A 15,691-nucleotide genomic window follows, 5' to 3' on the forward strand; every position below is an offset into this window, starting at 1 on the left:
CGTTTTTACAGGACCACCATGTTCTAGTCCGTTCGGACAGCATGTCTGTAGTGTCCTACGTGAACCGTCAGGGCGGGGTCAGATCCAGAAACTTCTGCGATCTGACGGAACGCCTCCTCGTTTGGTCTCAGCATCATCTGTGCTCGCTGAGAGCTCCGCATGTGCCAGGCCACCTGAACGACGGCCCAGACAGACTGTCCAGGAACAATGTTCCCCCAGGGGAATGGTCCCTGCACCCCCAAACAGTCCAAACACTATGGCGCCTTTTCGGCAGAGCGGAGGTCGACCTCTTTGCGTCAGAAGACAACGCTCACTGCCCAATGTTCTTTTCAAAGAATGAGGACGCGCTGGCCCAAACCTGGCCCAGCCGCCCATTGTATGCTTTCCCTCCGATTTCACTGTTGCCACAGGTAATCAAGAGAATCAGGGAAATGCGCAACTCGCTGCTCCTTATAGCCCCGCGTTGGAAGAATAAAATTTGGTTCCCGGAGCTGACGTGGCCTATTCCGGTGAGAACAGATCTTCTCTCTCAAGCTCGCGGCCCGATCTGGCATCCCCATCCAGAGCGCTGGTCTCTGCACACATGGTTGATCAACGGATACCCGTTGTCCTGCCAGATGGAGTGATGAACACGATTACGCAATCCAGAGCTCCCTCTACTAGAATGCTCTACGCGTCTAAATGGTCTGTGTTATCCAAATGGTGCACCGACAGACGACAGAACCCACAGACATGTGGGGTTTCGCAGGTGCTCGTCTTCCTTTAAGAGCTGTTGGACAAGGGCAGGTCCCCCTCCACGCTCAAAGTGTACATGCCGGCCATCGCAGCGTTCGCAGAGTCGACGCGCGGCCAGTCAATAGGAAGAAACGAGCTGGTCATCCGTTTCCTTAGAGGAGCTAGAAGGATGAACCCTCCGCGGCCCCTGTCGGTTCCTATCTGGGATCTTTCATTGGTCTTAGAGGCCCTGATAACATATCCCTTTGAACCATTAGATTCTGTGGATCTGAAATACCTCTCGCTCAAAACCGTTTTTCTGACAGCACTGTCATCAGTCAAACGTGTGTTGGATTTACACGCGCTCTCTGTCAGCGCTGCGTGTCTCGAGTTTGGGCCAAATGACTCTAAAGTCATCCTCAAACCTAGGCATGGCTATGTCCCGAAGGTGATTGGCGCTCCCTTCAGAGCGCAGGTCATTTCGATAGCGATACTAACCTCCTCTGCCCTGTCAGAGCGCTGAAGGTTTACATTGCGCACTCCGCCCCTTTCAGGCGCCCGGAGCAGCTTTTTGTTTCGTTTGGTGGGCGCACCAAGGGTCTCGCCGCCTCGAAACAGAGCCTGTCCAGATGGATAGTGGACGCTATTGCTGCTGCTTACGCGTCAAAAGATCTGCAGTGCCCTTTGGGCATCAGGGCTCATTCCTCTAGGCATGGCCTCATCGTGGGCATGGTCCAGCGGAATTTCTAATCATGGCATATGTACGGCGGCAGGCTTGGCCTCTTTTATAACCTGGAAGTTCCCGCCTTGCAGGCTAAACTTTTGTCAGTCTAATAGTGTGTATGATCTGCCCGCATTTCTGCGCGCAGGCTACTATCACGTAACTAAGCTCTTCTGGTTGAGCCGCACTATAATGGGCCGTTATGTCAGACCGGCTATGCTGCTCTGCATTTCCCATGGGGTGCTTATACATGTGTCGGCCCGCTATGCTGGCCCCTATTTTTCCACTTATCTTGTTCCCCGACTCGGGGACTCATGGAGTGGATGCTTGGCATGCACGGCCTTGACAAAGGCTTCCCGTGGCATAAGCTAACTTACGCAATACGAGAGAACCTCTCGTAAGAGAACGTATCGGTTACCTAACGTAACCTCGGTTCTCTCTAGAAGAGGGAACGAGTATCGCGTAACCTGCTCGCGCCACGAGCGACTTTCGCTTCAGTCGATGAAAATCAGAGAAACAGCCTCCGAGCCCTGCTTATATACGCTAAGCCACGCCCATACTGGCGGGCTATGACACTGTGAAGGCGCGAGCGCCCTTCATTGGACGTGACGTCACGTCGGGCTCAGTGGTAGGCTGCTGCAGTTCCCGCAGGGCAGCCTATGAGCACTCTAGACAGCCTGCTCTAGGTCTGCTAGCTGCTGCACTGCGTTGACAATGAATACAAAAATTAAGGATAATTTTTTGGCTTCAATATCTCGAAAAGATGAATCTTTCCCGTAGCGTAAGCTAACTTACGCAATACTCGTTCCCTCTTCTAGAGAGAACCGAGGTTATGTTAGGTAACCGATACGTTTCACTACATACCAAAGCATATTGTTGTTTTACTCCACTACATTTCAGCAGTGTTATTTTTATTCTTATTTATATACTATTTTAGTATTTATATATTGATTTTCTTTGTATGATAAGTTTTTATTTTAAGTTTAAAGGGGATGTCTAATGCTATTTCATGCATTCTGACTTATTTACACTGTTAACAAGTTGGATTCTCATTCTAAACATGGCCAAAGTTTCAAAAAACGAGCTGGACGTATGACATAGTATTTCTGTGCCAAATATACTCCTTCAGGATTCGTATAAGTTTCGGAAAATTTTTTCCGAGTATGGTCCTGTATGACATCATAAAGAGCGGAATTCCTTTTATGGGCACTTCTCCCGGAAGAGCGTGCGCACACATCAAACAGAGCTAGAGCTAGAGCGACCCCATCAACGTGCTTCGCTCGGGTCACGGAAGCCGTCGGCAGCGCTGCACTGCACACCTCCAGGTGCTCGGCTGTTTTCGGAAAAGACTCGGTACTGCGAATCTGTCTTTTATAAATCTAAAGACTAAAACTAAAGACTCTTCGGCGATATGAAGGATGGAATACTGCTCTATAGGTACTCAAGATTAACATGAGATTGGTAGAAACTGTGTGTGTTATGTCCCCTTTAAAGTAAAGTATTTACTGGATTTTTGTACTTTATTCACTGTAAGTTTGTAGGACAATGTGCTACATTATATTCATGATTGGACCGTCCTACATTGACAGGAAATTACTATGAAGTACATTTGTTTGTGCCTGTGTTGTGCCATATTAATTGCAATATTATGAACTTTAACTCACTCCTGTCTAGAAGTCAATATAGTGAGAGTCCAGAGGGAGTGCTAGCAAATAATCATAGAGGTGAGTAGTTGATAAATGAAGTTTTCCTCCATCTGGTAACTATAAGACATATCCTTTACTTGGGTGAGGAGGTCTGTAAAAACTTGGAGACCACAGGTTCTCCTACTACAAGACTCCTGATGACAACATACTGTAAAAATATTTTTGGAGAGTAGTAAGGGGGGCACACAAATCAGTGACTCTTTTGCAACTGATAGATTCTAAAAGAAGTGCATTCTATTCACCTTTTTCCTCACTTCTCCTATGGGGGCGCCATAGCGGCGAGTGACTTCCGGTAAGTTGCTCTCAACTTCCGTTTAGTAATTGTCATCAGCTAGACGACATTACTGGTGATTGCAAATAGTGGAGGCTCTGGTAGAATTTGTGCCGTTAAAGGCTGTCACAAGAGCTACAGAAAGCTAAAAAAAACTTCTGGAACATGAGTGTTACGACCACAAGTCAACAACAAGAGCGGAATGTAAATGCCCAAAACCATTTAAATTGCACAAGATGCCATCCGACGACAAGGGCAAAAGACAATGGCTCGCAGCACTTAATTTGAAATTACCGCCCCGTAACAGTATGCTCATTCCACTTTGTGGACAGACAACCAACAACGGAAAATCCATATCCTGAACTTTGGCTTGGATATGATAGTCCATTAAGAAAGAAGAGAAGACGACGAACTTGTCCGGAGGAAGGTGAGACTATTCATTAACGTTATTTACATGGCCAACATGCAGGTCTGCACAATTAATTGAAATGTGCCTTATGATACGGATTAAGTGTTTTCAGTACCAAGTTCTCATGGTGTGTGCTTAAAGGATTAGTTCACTTTTAAAAAAACTTTTGCTGATAATTTACTCACCCCCATGTCATCCAAGATGTCCATGTCTTTCTTTCTTCAGTCGAAAAGAAATTAAGGTTTTTGATGAAAACATTCCAGGATTTTTCTCCATATAATGCACTTTGCTGGGCACCAAACGGTTCAAGGTCAGGATTGCAAATGTTGAACGCGCAATTAGGAGACTGAAGGTATACAAGGTGTTGTCACAAACCTTGCCTATTGTAACGGAGCAGGCTCCCGCACCACCTCCTCTTCACCACCGGAGGGAACCGTCTCCGGGATATTAACTTTACCCATCGAACTCCAATTCCCATCATGCCTCATACCTGGGACTGATTGCAGTCACACCTGCACCTCATTCACACACACTCATATAAGCCTCATTCACACACTCATTCAGTGCGAAGTCTTGATCTGCCCCGGCCATCATTTCTGAGCGTTATTTCCCTGAGTTTGATTCCTGTGTTTGATCTTGGATTGTTTATCGTTGCTGACCCTTCTCTGCCTGCCCTGACCCCGGACTGTTTACTGGATTCTGATTCTCTCTGCCTGCCTCGACCCTTTGCCTGTTTACCTGGTTTGTCTCATCCTTGCCTTCTCTGTTCTGTTTGCCACTGTTGGACCCTGCCTGTTTTGACTATTATAATAAATGCTGCAAATGGATTCTCCTGACTCCGCCTCATCACAACAGAAGACTTCGCCAACACTCGATCCAGCAGCAGTCATGCAGCTCGGCACCGAGGTATCTGCTCAAGCTTCACAGCTATCCTTGCATCACCATCAGCTGAGCCGACTCACTTCTCTCACCGAGGATCTAGTTCAATCACTGCAGAGCTTACGAGTATCAACCTTCAGCGTGCCCGTTGAACATTCACAAGGTGCATCTTCCCACGCTGTCAACACTTCTGGCCACCCTCGTCTTGCTTTCCCGGAGAAATTTGACGGTAACCCAACCAAATGCAAGGGTTTTCTGCTACAGTGCACGCTTTACGTCGATCAGCAACCATCATTCTACCCCAATGACGCTGGATGTATTGCATTCGTTTGTTCACTACTCACTGGAAAGGCATTAGAATGGGCTACGGCAGTTTGGAGACCCGATGGTTCTGCATTTGCCTCATTCACGGGATTTCTTCAGCAATTCCGTGATGTCTTTGAACACTCCACTGAAAAAGGGAATCCGGGAGAACAGTTGTTAAATCTCTCTCAAGGACGAAACACCGCTGCCGAGTATGCACTCACTTTTCGCACTCTCGCGGCTCAAACCAACTGGGTTGAGGATACTCTTAAAACACTCTTTAGAAAGGGACTATCAGTCGAGTTACAGTCTGAGTTGCCCTGCCGAGATGAGGGCAGGAACCTGAATGAATTCATTGATCTCGCCATCCAGGTCGATAATCTGATGCGTTCTCGCCGCCACCCTAGAGCCCCACCACGATACACACATAAAGCCACCACGGCACCCGAACCCATGCAACTAGGGTTCACCCATCTCTCTCCAGAGGAACGAGAATGCCGCCATCAAAACCGCCTCTGCCTGTATTGTGGTCAGCCAGGCCACATGAGAATCGATTGTCCCGTTCGCCCTGCCAATAGGACCCAAGCGGTGAGTCACAAAGACCCAAGCGGTGAGTCACAAAGAGAACCAATGCACATCCAACCTCTTACTACCCATTCGTTTGTCCGTCCGGGACCAAATCATTTCAACCACTGCTATGATCGATTCAGGAGCTGCGGGGAACTTCATTTCCGGTGAATTCGCTTCTTTACATCAGCTAAAATTGAAACCCTGCTCTTCTTCTTTGACAGTGGAGGCGCTAGACGGACGCCCCAGTGGAGGAGGAAGAATTCACCGGGTGACCGAAGAGATCACAATGCACATCGGGGCCCTGCACTCGGAGAAAATCCAATTCTACGTCATTCAAGCTCCACATCATAGCATAATACTCGGTCTGCCTTGGTTACGCATCAACAATCCACACATCTCTTGGAGGGAAGGTCAAATCACTCAATGGGATGTCACATGTCACGAGCACTGCCTGACTAGGGTCATTCAAGTTCCTCAACCCGTCTCAACTAACTCCACTTCTGATCAACAAGAAATAAAACTCCCTCCAGCATATGCAGATCTGACTGAAGCCTTCAGCAAGAGGAAAGCATCACAACTTCCTGAGCATCGCTCCATTGACTGTGCCATCGAACTCATGCCCGGAGCCATTCCACCTAAAGGTCGAATTTTTCCCTTATCTCAGCCAGAATCTGAAGCCATGAACCAGTACATTGAGGAGGAATTAGCCAAGGGTTTCATTAGACCCTCAACATCTCCAGCATCAGCAGGTTTCTTCTTTGTTAAGAAAAAGGATGGAGGGTTGAGACCCTGTATTGACTATCGTGGACACAATGAGGTGACTGTTAAGTTCCGCTATCCCTTACCTCTTGTTCCAGCTGCTCTCGAACAACTCCGCCAGACCAAATATTACACCAAACTGGACCTTCACAATGCCTATAACCTCATTCGCATTCGGGAGGGAGATGAATGGAAAACGGCATTTTCAACCAGCAGTGGCCACTATGAATATTTGGTTATGCCGTTCGGCCTGTCTAACAGTCCTTCTGTCTTTCAATCATTCATGAACAACGTTTTTCGGGACATGTTGGATAGATGGGTGATCGTATACATCGACGACATTCTAATTTTATCAAATTCCCTAGAAGAACACATTCAACACGTCAGAATGGTCCTGAAACGTCTACTACAGTACCAACTCTACGCCAAAGTAGAGAAATGTGAATTTCATCAAATCAGCACATCATTTCTCGGGTATATAATCAGTCAGGAGGGAGTGGCTATGGACGACAAAAAGGTCAAAGCAGTGTTGGACTGGCCCTTACCCCAAACCGTCAAAGAATTGCAACGCTTCCTGGGCTTTGCCAACTTCTACCGACGTTTCGTCTGAAACTTCAGTACTGTAGCCACACCTCTCACCGCCATGACCAAACGCCACACCCACCAGCTGCATTGGACTTCGGAAGCAAATCAAGCATTCGACAGACTCAAAGCCCTGTTCACTTCTGCTCCCATTCTCCAATTCATCGTGGAGGTGGATGCCTCCAACACAGGAGTGGGAGGCATTCTCTCACAACGCCAAGGTGATCCAGAAAAAATGTTCCCATGTGCCTTCTTCTCCAGGAAACTGTCTCCAGCTGAACGGAACTGCGATGTAGGTAACCGCGAATTGTTGGCCATGAAACTCGCTCTCGAGGAATGGCGACACTGGCTGGAGGGAGCAACCCAACCCTTCATTATCCTTACCGATCACAATAACCTCAAATACCTTCGGTCAGCCAAACGTTTGAACCCCCGTCAGGCCAGGTGGGCCTTGTTCTTCACCAGATTTCAGTTTACTGTCTCCTATCATCCAGGCTCCAAGAACATTAAAGCTGATGCTCTTTCCCGCCAGACAGATGAATCTGCTCAACTCCCTGTCACAGATAACATTATCCCAGAAAAACTCCTAGTGGCTCCGGTACAGTGGGATATTATCACAGAAATCGAGCAGTTCAACAGTCAAGCAAAACCTCCAACAGAGTGTCCTGAGGGTCGCTTATTCGTTCCAGAACCTTTCCGCTCACGACTCACAGAACAGATACACTCCACACCCAGTTCTGGACATCCCGGTATAACAGCGACCACCCATCTGCTCCAGAACCGCTTCTGGTGGCCAACTTTACAGTCTGATATGACTCGACACATCCAGAACTGCATAACTTGTAACGCGTCCAAATCCTCCCGACAACTGCCAGCCGGATTCTTAAATCCACTCCCCATACCGCAACGCCCCTGGTCTCATATAGCCATCGACTTCATCACAGATTTACCCAATTCACAAGGTCACACTGTCATAATCACCATTGTGGATCGTTTCTCCAAGGCTTGCAGATTAATTCCTCTTCCCAAACTTCCTACGGCTCTAGAAACTGCTGAACATCTTTGCAACCAAGTCTTCCGCTTCTATGGCCTCCCCGAAGACATCGTCTCTGACCGAGGACCTCAGTTCACCTCCAGGGTATGGACATCTTTCTTCAAACATCTCAACGTCAACATCAGCCTCACTTTCGGTTATCACCCCCAATCCAAACTGAACGTCTCAATCAAGATGTAATTCGTTTCCTACGATCCTACTGTCAACAACACCAAGCTGAGTGGAGCAGGTATCTATTCTGGGCCGAATACGCTCAGAATTCCCTCATCAAACCCGCCACTGGAATCACTCCATTCAAATGCATCCTGGGCTTCCAACCGCCACTCTTCCAATGGTCTGGTGAACCCACTGATTTACCCTCTGTCACCGAATGGCTACAACGGAGTGAAGAGGTCTGCAACGGAGCAGGCTCCCGCACCACCTCCTCTTTACCACCGGAGGGAACCGTCTCCGGGATATTAACTTTACCCATCGAACTCCAATTCCCATCATGCCTCATACCTGGGACTGATTGCACTCACACCTGCACCTCATTCACACACACTCATATAAGCCTCATTCACACACTCATTCAGTGCGAAGTCTTGATCTGCCCCGGCCATCATTTCTGAGCGTTATTTCCCTGAGTTTGATTCCTGTGTTTGATCTTGGATTGTTTATCGTTGCTGACCCTTCTCTACCTGCCCTGACCCCGGACTGTTTACTGGATTCTGATTCTCTCTGCCTGCCTCGACCCTTTGCATGTTTACCTGGTTTGTCTCAGCCTTGCCTTCTCTGTTCTGTTTGCCACTGTTGGATCCTGCCTGTTTTGACTATTCTAATAAATGCTGCAAATGGATTCTCCTGACTCCGCCTCATCACCCTTATGCCAAAGATTGATAAAATTCTGCGTATATGTGCAGCTTTAGTGAATTTGCATGGTGACCTGATTCGTGAAGCAGAAAATTAATGCTCAGTCTGCATGTACTCAAATTTGTACATATGTATTTAATCACAATACTTTACACTTTTAATTCTAAACAAATCTCAATGTTTTCTGTTTTTGTGTACAATGTACATATATATACTTGTTAATTTTGTTTAAATACCATACAAAACTTACCAAGTGCAAAACCTGTAAACAAGGAACTACTATCAAATAAATTCAAAATGGTTTTGAAAACTTCCCTTGACACATTGCCAGAACCTTTTTCCTCCTAAATGTCAGGATCTATACACTTAAAAAAAACCTGTTAGTCATTGTACCAGTAGTTTATGCTTTTCTGACAATATGTAGATATTTGCCATTCAGTTTGAGTCGTCCGGCAATTAATTAATCCACTACTCTAGGAAGCATCACAGAGAAATAAAAGCCTCTGAGACGAGTAACCTGCTCTGCTAAATACTCTGCATCATATGGTACATTTATCAGAATGTGTTCCTTTGATGACTAGACAAGTAGTTTTGCCATTCTTAGCCCAGTACAAAACATTCCTAATTGTATCTGACTGTAGTAGCCCCTGACTCCATTCCTCTGTAATTCAGGCTTTCCATCAACCATTTTGATGTCACTATAACTCATAGTGAAATGGTCTGCTAGAGAGGTGGTATTATTTCCAGAAGTTCCACACCATTTATTATGCCATCAGGGCTTGTAAAGAGCCATGGCTCTGTCAGGCTGACTCTGGTGCCTGAGAGGGACACCTGTAGACCTTGTTCTACAAGAAGGTTTCGAGCTATTACCTCTTTCTCACTCCCATACTTTGTAGCCACATTACCCCGAAGAGATGCTCTCTCATGAATTTATCAGGATTTGTTGTTGCTCATACTGGTACACCTTTAGCTGAACTAGCAGTGATTCTTATCTGTCTTGCACTATGCAAAACCTCTGACAAGCTCTGATTTTGTGTTTGAATCTCCAATACAGCTGTCTGGTCACTGTTCATCTCTATGTAGTTGCTGTAAAATGCTTTACATTTACTGCAAGTCAAAGTCTCCCCATGTGGCTGGTGGAGTTCTACACTATCAATTTCATCTGCCTGCTCTGGTACATTTGCATTGTATTTGCATTTGCAAATTTGCATTTGCATTGCATTGCTTTTCTAAAAGACTATTTTTTAGTTCAAACATAGCTTTTGTATCTGAAGAACTGACTCTATCCCTGAAGTCATGATGCGTGTCATAACATGGTGTCGATGCTAGTCTTTCTCCCTCCCTTGCTGATGATGCATCATATACTTCCTCAGCTCTGTGATGTCTAAAAGTTATCTGGCTGATTCGTTTTTGTTCATGATTTCTTCTGGTCCCTGCATTCCATCTACGCTGCTCATCAGTGCAAGATATCCCTGTCATATCACTGGCCACTGCATTCTGCACCTTTCAAAAATCATAACATATTGTTTGCTTCATTACTTATTGCACAGTACCTCACCATTGGCACACAAAACGTTTTTTTCAAGCTAAAGAATTGTATTATAATTATTATAGTTTAAATATTGCTGTACAAAATTATTCTTCACGTTGAATCATGCTGCACATACAGACTATTTAAATGTATTTGCTGTATGTTAAGCCAGGCTAGCAGTGTTGCTCTATTTATAAATACCCACCTTCCACAACACAGCAGCAGCATGGCTACAAGACCTACCAGGGCCAGCTACGCAGGAGCATCCAGCTGTTTCCACTAATCCGTTATTTTGTAACATAACCCACGCCATGTGATTGGTTTTATTTATAGTCTGACTCGGCTCTACCTCCGCTTTTAAGATTGTTAACTGCTGATGATTATGGCAAAGAATTCATCCAATTTTATTACTGTGTAAGTAATTGTATGCTTCCGTGCTTTTATAATTTCTAAGCTCCTTGCCGTCTACACCCTCAGACAAAGCAAGATAATTGAATATGCCAACATATGTTACTGATGGCCATTGTGTCATATCATCAATCCGGGAGGTGGCGCTTGTCATCTTCGTAGAATGAGGGACAGACAAAGTTACGTCTTGGTTAAATAGTCTTGCCCGTGCTGCCACCGTGAACTAATGTTGTCATTGCTTGTTGCCATTATTGACATTAAAATGAAGTAAAAGAGATTACAACCTTTGTTTCAGAGCTGTCCAATAACACGCCTACCTAAACATCAAGCTGCGCAAATCAGAGCACAAGAAAGAATTTCAGCCATCCAAGAGACATAGGTGCTATCACTAATGTTCAGGCCATAGTGACCCAAAATGACACAACAGCAGTAGCCTGGATCTTAACAGCAGTAGCCTGGATCAAGCAGGTATTTACAGTTTCCCTCCCACCTTGAAACCTTGCCATTAAGTTAACAAATGAAGGGACTAAGTAGGTTTGCAGCAATTTTACAAAGCTAAGATACCCAATTAGATGCACATCAGTAGATCTGAGGATCGTACTGCTTAGCTCCTTATTAAAAAAGCAACAATGAGGATACATTGAACTGTACTGTACCGGAGCAGTTAGAAAAAGTTCTATAGACAGTGAGGAGACCAACCCAGTCTGAAAGTAAGCTCTGTGGCAAATTCAGAGGAATGTGGGAATGAAGTGTCTGAAGAACTGTCTGAAGTGGTTAACAGTTTGACTTCCAGAGCTTTGATCCTAATTGCCATATTATGAACTTTAAGTCACTCCTGTCTAGAAGTCAATATAGTGAGAGTCCAGAGGGAGTGCTAACAAATAAGTGTGTGTGTTTAGGGTGTATGTATGAATATGTATATTTCTTGTACAATTTGGCATCTTTAAGGACAGCAGCATAAGAGCAAACATCTATAAGATATCTTTGGTGTGGCCAGTAGCCCACCTCCACCTCCAATCTACAAGTCAAAATGCATCCAGGGGGAAAAATAATTTCTTATTGCCAGAGTCTTTAAAATATTCCATATCTGCATTGCACTCTGTGTCACATTCCCACATAGGCTCAAATTGGAATGTAAAAAAGTAATGACCAGAGACAAGGGTCCTCAGTCTCAGAAATAAAGATTGGCATTGCCAATATCTTGGTAGAAAGCAATTTGCACCTGAAGTGGGTTCTATCTCGAATTTTCCCACACCATAAGTGTGCTGTCCAGCCCCTTCTAACTCAGATATTGTGTGAGAGTGTCACCTGCATGTAATACACACATCCATCAGGTCCTTCAAAACACCAAGACTGAATGAACTGATCAGGTTTCCACTTTTACGATCAACGGTTTGATTTGCAGCACTCAACATACTTAGCGAGAAAAGAAAACGCATACGTTTGTGCCCGGGTTTTTGTGGTTCATGTATGTTTATGATGTCTTGTGTTGTGTCAGTTTTTTATTGCTGATGCTGCAGAAATTGCCCTGTGAAGGAATAAATAAAGAGCATACTGCTAGGCTTACTTTCCATCATCTCAAGATTCTATGGGGGATCCGAGGAGTTTTTGGACACAATTTAGGGTTTCTGGAGATTGAAACCCTAAATTAGGCTCCACTGGAATTTAAAAGCCCCCCACCTGCTTATTCAGTGTAGAGTTCATTTTGAGGATATAAGCCACAAAATATCCTGATATGGTTTCAGCTGGGTCTACATAAACAAATTTGTTATTACCAAATTCATGAGGAGGGAAAAACTTAGATGTGGATTCCTCCTGGAGGGCAACGTTATTATTTTTCGGCCTCTGAAAATGTATTCTCAGCGAACAGCTTTTTGAGAAAGGGTAAATTTGCATACCTACCATAGGAGAGTAAATCTCCTATGAAATCTCCATATAAATGTAAATAAGGAAAGATTTAAGTGTATTTTCATATAAAAATAAGTGTGAAAAAAAACTGTGTATGTGTTGGCATGTGTGTGGGTGGCATAGTAAGGGATGAAAGACGGAAAGAAAATAAAAAGTGTGAGGGCTGGAGGGCACTATAACTGTGAATATGATATCACATATTTTCCCATGTCTCACACAGCAGCACAAGACACTACACCCACCCTAACACAGGGGGCAGCAGAGATTTAATAACATTTTTAATAATGCAATAATAATAAAGTATTTCCATAAAGTAAACTGGCATTCTGGCTTTAAGAAGCATTTATGTAAGGGATAATGTACATCCAGACAGTTTTTATCTCAGATTATTACACGGCTCTTGGTTAATCGCGCCATCCAGCGGGATGTTATTTCCCGATAACCGCTGAAAACAGATAACACATGGCTCATGCGGGTTTCTGAAACCAGCAGCGCTACATGCTTGCTAGAAAGTTTTTTTTCTTTATGAAAGTTTTGCGTTTGTTGAGCTAATAAAATATTAAAACTCAGTCGAATCAATATGTTGTGTACAGTTATTTAATTATGCCATCCAGTTTCATGGACTCGCTCTCTCTTGTTTCATACAAACGCAGCTGCTGCCATTTTTTGACTATTGTTTTGTACACTGTTGGATTATAAGATACAAACAGGTACAATTTTGAAACAGTTTAATCTGAAATCAATATCTCTTATCTCCATAATTATTTATGTGGCGAAATGCTGTGTAATAAGCTGACTGTAAACCATATCTCTTAAATGTCCGTCTAGTTTGAACTTGCCACACTACAACTGCTCTCTAGGCGGAAGCTTTGCGTTTAAAGACCTAATAAAATATTTCAACTCAGATCAATATTTCGTGTCTAATTATTTACTTATGTGGCAAGTAGCCGTGTAATAAGCGGGATAATGTACATCCAATTTTGGGTTTATTTTGAGAGAACAACCGGCTGGATGTACATTATCCCTTACTTACATAAACCCAGACAGGGTGATCAGGACCCCGACGCGAGCAGGCAGCAGCTGTGTTTGTATGAAACAAGAGAGAGCGAGTCCACAATACTGGATTACATAATTAAAAAACTGTACACAAAATATTGATTCGACTGAGTTTTAATATTATAAGCTCAACAAATGCAAAACTTACACAAAGAAAAAACATTCCTAGTAAGCGTATAGCACTGCTGGTTTCAGAAACCCGCATGAGCCTGTGTTATCTGTTTTCAGCGGTTGTTATCGGGGAATAACATTCCGCTGGATGGTGCGATTGGCCAATCAGAATCAATTATTCCACAGAGTCGTGTAATAAAGCATAATAACATTTAAAGACCACTTTGTAATACATTTTATAGTAGAAAGAAAGAAACAAGTCCAGTACTCCCACTACAACACTAAGTTTCTTATGCAAACCTGTCACGGGCATTTAATAACTGATTTGACTATTATACACATTCATGCCTCTCTTGCTGAGTCTATAAAAACTTTAATGATAGTTATTAAATTAAAGCTAGTAGCTAAACTGTTGTAAGCGTGTTTATTTTTGCTTATGTGACTCATCCAACAATTTGAAAGTGATTAAAACACTGAGCGGTAGATTACTGACTTATAATTATATTTCTATTAGGCTACGCACTCACTATTATCATTATCATGAAACTATATGGAGATAAAACAAGAAAAATGTGCTAAATGAGGCTCATAATATTTTGGAGTGCTAGGACAATGAAGATTCCCATCACTCTCTAATCACTCACTTTCTTAGAGAGGATCTTCACCCATTTTCAATGCACCACCAGTCATGGCTGGCAGCCACTGGTATTACCGCCCTAGTTTGTTGTACTGGTCCAATCAAAACATTAACTATCCCATACTGTACACCTGAATCTGCCCTCTATTCTTTGAATCTGTTTATAATTGTATGTTAATAGGAGCAGATATGTATGAGATGCATTTATTTATTTTTGGTCAGAAATAAGTAGAACATAATGCTATCACATAGTGTGAATCAGCCACTATTTGTTCATGTAGATCAGCTGGTAGATTATGGTGCTAGTAAAGTCATGGGTTTGATTTGAAGAACACAAGAGGCAGTGTGTTGTTGTGAATAACGTACAGTAATATTATGCTGCTACTGTTCCCAGAGGGTTGGAAAAACAACACGCTGACTAAAGGATATCATGATCCAATTAAGATACACTAACTAGACATCTCTATTTATACCTGAAAGACAGCCTACACAAGGCATGTAGGGTTGTGTAGTCCCATGTCCTACCTGACTGGTATTCAAATAGAGTCACTGGCGTCAATCCTATTGTTCAGAGGTTTTCCTCCATCTGGTAACTTGCCTCAACCTTTATTTGGGTGAGGAGGTCTGTAAAAACTTGGAGATCACATGTTCTCCTACAACAAGACTGCTGATGACAACATACTGTAAAATGTTTTTGGAGAGTAGTAAGGGGGCCACACAAATCAGTGACAGACTCTTTTGCAACTGATAGATTCTAAAAGAAGTGCATCTATTGTCAAGTAAAAATAAAATAAAAAGAATGCACTTTTTTTGCCCTGAAGTAAGATAAATGCCATATGCCTTAGATAACCTTAGCTGCGCAAATCAGAGCACAAGAAAGAATGTCAGCCATCCAGGAGACATAGGTGCTATCACTCATGTTCAGGCCATAGTGACCCAAAATGACACAACAGCAGTAGCCTGGATCTTACCAAGCAGGTATTTACAGTTTCCCTCCCACCTTGACACCTTGCCATTAAGTTAACAAATGAAGGGACTAAGTAGGTTTGCAGCAATTTTACAAAGCTAAGATACCCAATTAGATGCCCATCAGTAGATCTGAGGATCGTACTGCTTAGCTCCTTATTAGAAAAGCAACAATGAGGATACATTGAACTGTACTGTACCGGAGCAGTGAGAAAAAGTTCTATAGACGGTGAGGAGACCAACTCAGTCTGAAA

Source organism: Rhinichthys klamathensis, unplaced genomic scaffold (assembly GCF_029890125.1).
Source record: "Rhinichthys klamathensis goyatoka isolate OS25496 unplaced genomic scaffold, OSU_Roscu_1.1 h1tg000036l_1, whole genome shotgun sequence".
NCBI classification, from domain to species: Eukaryota; Metazoa; Chordata; class Actinopteri; order Cypriniformes; family Leuciscidae; genus Rhinichthys; species Rhinichthys klamathensis.